The following is a 7,152-nucleotide window of genomic DNA, read 5'->3' on the forward strand; positions in this document are numbered from 1 at the left end:
TTTGCCACATACGGTACATAACTTCAGCTTCTTTTTCTAGATTTTAAGGCAAGTTTAAGTGTTTTTAGTGGTGGTAGTTGTTGGACCAGCTTTAGTTCCCTCTCTAATTACACAATTTCTACCACACAAATATGGCAAGGAATTTTTACTCCTCTCTGTGATTTCACAGGGTCATTTCTTTACAGGACACTGCACCACATCCATTAGTACCTAACAGGTCTCCTGAGATAGAACAAATTAATTAAGCAGCACATTAGCAATTTAGTACCAAGACTCCTCTTAGCAACCATCAAAATGCTTCCTTCCATTCCAGAAAAAGTCATTGATGAACCACGTTTTCTCTCTCAAATTATGCTGTAAATGTCTGGCATCTCACTACATGAGAGCAGTTTCCATTAATACTCACCCAAGGGCAGAAGACACAGACATTTCAATAGCAGTTACAGATCTCAGTCCAAGCTTTCTCTCCAGTGTCTAGTGCATCTGTCAGCACCTCTGCCATAATCCTTTCTCTCAGTTTTGGTTCTCCAAACTCTTGTATGTGAGGCTGGGTGTTTAAATCGAGCCAGAGTGAGTCAGCAGATATCTTTTTTGCAGCTCACTGCAGGGTAGAAGCACCTGACAGCAAGATGACTCCACATACGGTGCCTTATCCACAGACCTAAGTCTACCACCTTGCTACGAAAGGTTACACAACAGTCAGTAAAAATTCCTCATTAATCATGTGAGATTAATGCTTTTGGAGAGGGGCACTAAAAATGGAGGAATGTAAGGTAATTTAAATGTCTGTTTACTTCAATATATGTAACAGTATACTGAAGAGAGCCAAGTGCTTCCAGCTTTCTGCCCTGTTTCAAGGCTTTAATAATTGGCCCAGAAGAAACCAAATCTACAAGACCATCCTGATTTTAATTTAATATAGGGTTTACAGCATTTATAAGAACTGCATTAACAAAATAGCAACTAGTGCAGAGGGACAAACTACACATGCTGCAGAATATGCAGTAGCATAACAAATAGTCTGAACAGGGCTGTGGTGTGCTCCTGCAACAGTAGAAACATGCAGCTACATCACACACTCAAGCAAAACCACCTACATCTTTGTAGAAGACAAAGTTTGGAATTTGTACTACAAATGTCTTCTGTGTGGAAAGGAGAAATAGCTTTTAACAAAATAAGGACTGACAGAAAAAGCTTTAAAGAATACTTTACAGCTATGAACCAGCAGCAAGAACAAACACGTGGAGCAGGAATCCCTTCAGGTAAGTCCCTTCAGAGTTCATTATGCTGCTTTTTGGAATTAAGTGTAGCCAGTACCATTAATAAAATTGTCCCAAAATAAGAGTTTGTGAAATTATGAGGAGCCTGTTAACCTGCTGATATTAGAAAAAGGACTGGTTTGGAGAAACAGAGAAAGAGAGCCAGAAGCAAAGAAATGGAGTGGAAGAACACCACCACTTGGTATCCTTTGGCCCACCAAATCTGCTTGTTTGTGCAACTGACTGTACAACTTTCCTGCATTTCTTCACTGTTTAATGTAATTCAAAGTTATCTCCTTTAATTGCAGTATTAGTACCTATTTAACTAATGAGTCCTTAGTTATTCCTGTCACTTAAATTCCTAAAATATTTGTCTTATCGTTTCCCAATTTTAATGTTGCCTGTGAAAGGACTGCGGTGATAAACCCCAGCTGTTAATTACTGAAACCCAGGACTAAGTTGCAGACTTGAAGAACGCATTTTTTAGAACTAGGGAATCCACTGACACAATGGAGGGGTAAAGTTATTTCCTGTTGAGTGAAAGATTACTAAAACAGTGGCTTCAGATGCTTAAACTAGGCTTAAACTCAAGACTCTCTGCAAGGCACAATGCTGTGCTGAGATGCCCTCACTTTCCATAGAGTAGGAGAGGGTTATTTTTCAGGGAGTCCCATTACCTGTGATGGTATGGGAGTTGCCTTCCCTCCCACTGACTGCTTGTCCCTCCTCCAGCCACATACATGTTTCATTATGCTACCACTTTTGTGTTTGGTATAATCTTTTGCCCACAAGCAGAGGACTTTCCAAGGCAGGTCGGTGCAACAGCATCACGCAGTTGATTTTTGTCTATATTATCTGGAAAACAACACAGCCTGCGTAGCAGTGTCAGGCCAACCAAGGAGGAGAAAAGCCGTCCCTGCGAGCCCTTCTGGCTGGCTTGTGTCCAGAGACATGCTGCTGTGCATGACAATGGCTCCTGTTACTGGCAGTGCAGGAACCAGTTCCAAACTTTTATGGCAGGTGATGAGCAGCGGCTGCAGCTGATGGTGTGTCCACGTGTGCTGGCAGTGTGACCAGCCTTCCCTGTGTGCCTGGCTGTAGCTATAAATCCCTGCAGCAGCAGCTGCATCACTCTCACACTTTTCTTTTGCAGAGGTACAGCACATATGAAATACATAAAGAGCAGCAGCAGCCCTGCTGAAAGGCTCCTAGCTCACCGGGGACCAGTCTGAAACTCCAACAGGATCACCTTTTCTGTGCCTCTCCCTCCTCTGAGCTTGCTGTCCCTGCTCTCCTTTACGAGCAAAGAGGGGGGAAAAAATCCCACCGCCACAGCCATTCCCCATCCTGGTGGGAGAGAGGATACTTGGGCTTGGAGGAGCACAGCCCTTACTGCCAGGGAAAGGTGCGAGAGCAGATTAAGGGCTGCATGAAACCTCCTTCAGGATTTCAGGCTTTGGCCTCTGCACTTATAAGCATGAAGAAAAATGTTCTCCACTCATCCCTGAGAGAGACCCCAGGATGGGAAGGGTTTTGCAGACACACAAGTTGTGTAGGCCCATGCAGAGACATCAGTGGATGCTGGCCCCAGCACCAACTTGAGGTTGGTCTATGGCATGAGCAAGCAGAAAGGGGAAATCCTCTGCACACAGAGAGCAGCCACACCGCTTGCTGCAGACCAGACCCTGGTCTCCAGAAAGCCAAGCACACACTGGGCTCTGAATGTTGATCCCCTGTGAGTCATATCACTCCCTGCTGCGATAGTGCCTGGCGAGCTCAACAGCAGACAGCTCAGTTGGATGCTATGGAGGTTGCAACACCAAAACACTCCTGCAGCACTTCTCTGTAACTGGGTCTATTAACAGCCCCAGGCACTGTCCCTCCTCTCACCAACCAGAGCTACTGTGCAATATGAAAGTGCTTAGGTTTTTAGAGAAGAACACTATACACAACTTTATCTCCTGAGGGTAATTATAAAGTTGTCTGCTGGTGCCTGTGGGGACCAGCAGTGCATTTGTTGGCAGTGCTCACATGTTGGTCAAGGCAGATTTCCTGCATAGATCCAGGCGCTGGCTGTCAGCCACGAGTAGGACAGAGACAAATGTGCCTGCTCAGGAACTGATAAAGGAACTGAGCAAATGCTTTTGTTTTTGAGGCAACATCATTTGGAGAGCTGTACAATGACCTTCCAGAAGCACAGGCAAAGTGTGGAAATCACAAGCAGCTCCTAAAGCCATGCCACACGTTGGGTCTCTCTGAGCGAGCAGCATGCATGAGCTGGTGGCTGCCAGTGTTAGCAGCATCATGGAGCTGGCCATGGGGCTGAGAAGCTCCCCACCTCTCTACCACACCCAGCCCTGCTGCGGGTCCCATCCGAGCCTGGCCACTAGGGGGGGTTGATGTCAGCACCATGAGCCACCACCACAGAGTCACTGAGGGACACCACTGTTGTGATGCTGTGTGTTCAGTGATCCTTCAGTGGGAAGGACTGACCCCAGGTATCAGGAAATTGGGGAATAGAGACGTAGCAATACTGGGGGGAAGGAAGGCTGCTGCTGACAGCATCACCATACCCATTTTGAGCACCTCGCTCCAGAGCAAAGAGCTGCACAAGCAGGAAAAAGCAGCACAGGCAGACACAAGCTTCCGCACAACCCGAGGAAGGAGAGGACTCCAAAACATCTTGGAAGCAGAGTCACCCATCAGACAAGTACTGACAGAAAGAATCCTCAAGAACATCTTTTCCCGCAGAAACCTCCAGGTCCGACCATGCCAGAGAACCGACACCTCCCTCCTGTGTTGAGGCACTCGGAGAATGAGGGTGGGCAAGCCGGAGGCAGACCTTGACAAGCCTTGCTCTTGTCAAAGAGATGAGAGATTCATTTTCAGTCATTAAAGAGAGACCTGCTCTGTGTAGTCTTCTTTCCCGAGCCAGGAGGATTGAATTCCAAGACGGAGTAGGCATGAAGAGATGGGGACAAGATGCACTGGGCCAGGAAGCTCACCCTCTTATGAGCGATCCTACTTCTTCACTTCAGGAACTGGCAGAGCTTTAGGCTCAGGAGCTCCACAAACACCCCCAGGGACTAGTCGCGCTTTCTAGACAGCCCTAGACAGGCTGGCAGAACCTGCAAGACCCCTAAACCAGCACGGGGCCACCCCAGCACAGTCAGACAGCAGCCGCAAAGGAAGGACCTTGGGGCGGAAGGGAAAGCACAGAGGTTCAATGCTGATAGGGTGGCAACCAAGGCCCACACTGTGTCAGGCCAGGCAGATGCCGTGTCCTTGTGTTCACCAGCCCCAGCCCACCGTCTCCCCACAACCTTTGGGACCCAGTGAATGCAGGGTGCCAGTTTTCCCAGAGCAGGCAGGGATTTTGAGTCATCTCCTGGCTTCAGGTTAGCCAGCTGCTCCTGGCGTCTGGTCAGGGGTAAGGTGTGAAGCGAAGCCTGAGGAGAACTCCGGTTGTGGTGCTGACTACGACCCAGGGGACCCCGGCTCAACCCTCTGGTCACTGGGGCTGTGATTCCATAGTTATGACCCAAACACAGCCTAGTAAAAGCAAGCCCGAGGGGCGCAATAGCAGGCAGCAGGCCCTGACCTTACTTCTGGCAGGTATGTCAAGCAGCTGGGAGAAAAGAGCAGTCAGTGCTGCTCCCATCTTGAACCCTGGCTGCCAGCATGAAAAACACGGTCCAGTATTATTAGCTCAGAACAAGGGGGCTTGAACACATCTTGCAAGAACTTCATGCACTCCAGTGGATGCATTCCGTAATCCTCTCAGCACAGGACTCTGTTCCTGCAACAGGCTGAATAGCCATGCTATGCTCAGAGAGTACAGCCAGGATTTGTTCCTAGTACTTGGAAAACACAGGAAACCCATCCACAGCCTTCAGACCTCACCCAGCCCTGCGAATCCCTCGTGGGGTTTGGCTCCGAGGTTTGATCCCTGCTGGAGCTGCTGGAGATGACCCACCCGTCCTGGGCTTCTGCGTACCCTCCCCAGCTACGAAACAGGGACACTGGTGCTAGGCACACTTGTTTGTCTACTGCACAGGCCTGGCCTTGCTCACCCGCTGCCAGCCCCTTGGCACCCTTGCACACATTTTACACGCTGAAAGGGAAGACTGTGGGGAGAAGCAAAAGGGCCTGCTAGGGGCAGCCTGTCACTCTTCGGAAGCAAGAGCTTTGCCCCCCACCCCCAGCAGGCTTTGCCCCCCACCTCAGCAGGCTGGAACATGGTACATGTTTACTGCAGTGTGCTTGTCTGCCTCATTAAGGGAAAGATCGTAGCTGGGGAATTTCTCCTTTTAGCATCCTGGAGACAACCCTTCGCAAGCTCTTTGTGCTGCTTTCTCAAGTGCCCCTCCAGCCAAGGCTTAGCGTCACACAAGCAGGGAGCATGCCGTGAGTCCTGCTTCCCTGCAGAAAGCTGCAAGTTGCCAAGTGAGCCTGCTTACAGCAACAGCCCTGCATGACAGACACAGCGGCTGTTCGGAGGGGACAAGCTTCACAGGAAGCACCAAACCTGAGCAAGGATCCTGTGCTTTGGTGGCAGGGTCAGGGTCAGTGTTAGTGTTTTGGAGGGCACACCCGCAGATGTTCTTCCAACTCCCCTTCCCCACAAAGACTCTGCCACAACTCAGCAGCCCCAGGCAACTCCACGAACGGTGCTTGGCTTTGCAGCGCAGACAAAGTGTTCAAGTGAGGACCAAGAGCCTCATGCACCTTGCCCCTGCAGAACAAGAATGATGCAAAGCTCACAAAACAAAAAGGCCAGCACATAAAACTAGCATCCCTGGCCTGGCTGGGAGACACATGTGAGCTTGTTTCCAGTGCCCTAACACGAGAGACTGAGTAGCCCTGCAAACAGGTTGCCCTAAGCTGCCCTTTCGGGGTGTTCCGCCAGCTTAGTATGGACGAAAGCCATCACTCTGCTGTGCAAGAGAGGAGAGGGCACTCAGCCAGCGAGCGGCTGCTTCGCTCTGCCTGCAGCAAACCATCTGGCCGGCCGTGCAGCACCTGAAGGAAGCATTCCCTTCCGTGCTCTCAGGCAAACACGAAGTTTCTCTCTTCTTGCTGCACACCCGCGGCAAGGGGCGGTCTCGATTCCCTTCTCAAACAACGCACCAGCCCCTTGTTCAGTGCTTCAATAGCCCAACTCCGTTAACATGGAATAGAAACACAGCCCCAAGACTGCTCACGACACAAGTAGCTGGGGTCAAAACCCTCCCAGACCGGAACACAACAGCTCCAGAGATGTCAGCGAGGGCCGGGGGAGGGGGCGGCTCAGGGTGCAGCAGCAAAGCATCCCCCAGGGCACCGGGAGACCTCCATGGTAGGAGAGACCCGGCACAGCGCAACATCCAAGGAGCAAAAGAACAAGAGGAGGAAAATGTGACAGCTGGAGCTCCTCAGACAAGGAGCACCACCCAGAAAGCTGCCGAGGGCGAGGTGAGGCAAGTGCTCGTGTTTCGAGGGGCGAGGTGTTCACAGGAAGAGAGCGACAGGGGCTGAGCTCTTTAGTGTTAGTCCCCTCCCAGCTCTAGACCCAACTGGGCCCTGTCCCGCAAATGCAATTAGTGCCGGGGATGGAGTTAAGCCCCTTGATGCCTGAGCCCACCCATGGGTGCTCGAGGGTCCTTCGCTGGCTCCCACTTATCCCCCTGCAGGTGGCACTGGGGGGAATCCCAGATCCTGCTGGAGCCACGTGGGAGCCCAAGACAGGCTGTTAGCTCCCATTTTTTCCCCCGAACAACTCCCCTCAGTTAAAACATCCATGGGGGATGGCTCCGTGGGGACTAAGGTGTCTGGGGAGTGCAGCGGGGTGGGCAGGGTCTGCTGCTGGGGAGAGGGGCAGGTTTAGGGGGTTCCCCTTGCCCCATCTGGGGAG

The sequence above is a fragment of the Pezoporus flaviventris genome, unplaced genomic scaffold (genome assembly GCF_033815535.1).
Source record: "Pezoporus flaviventris isolate CSIRO_AGI_PZ_B2104156 unplaced genomic scaffold, CSIRO_AGI_Pfla_v1 ptg000036l, whole genome shotgun sequence".
NCBI classification, from domain to species: domain Eukaryota; kingdom Metazoa; phylum Chordata; class Aves; order Psittaciformes; family Psittacidae; genus Pezoporus; species Pezoporus flaviventris.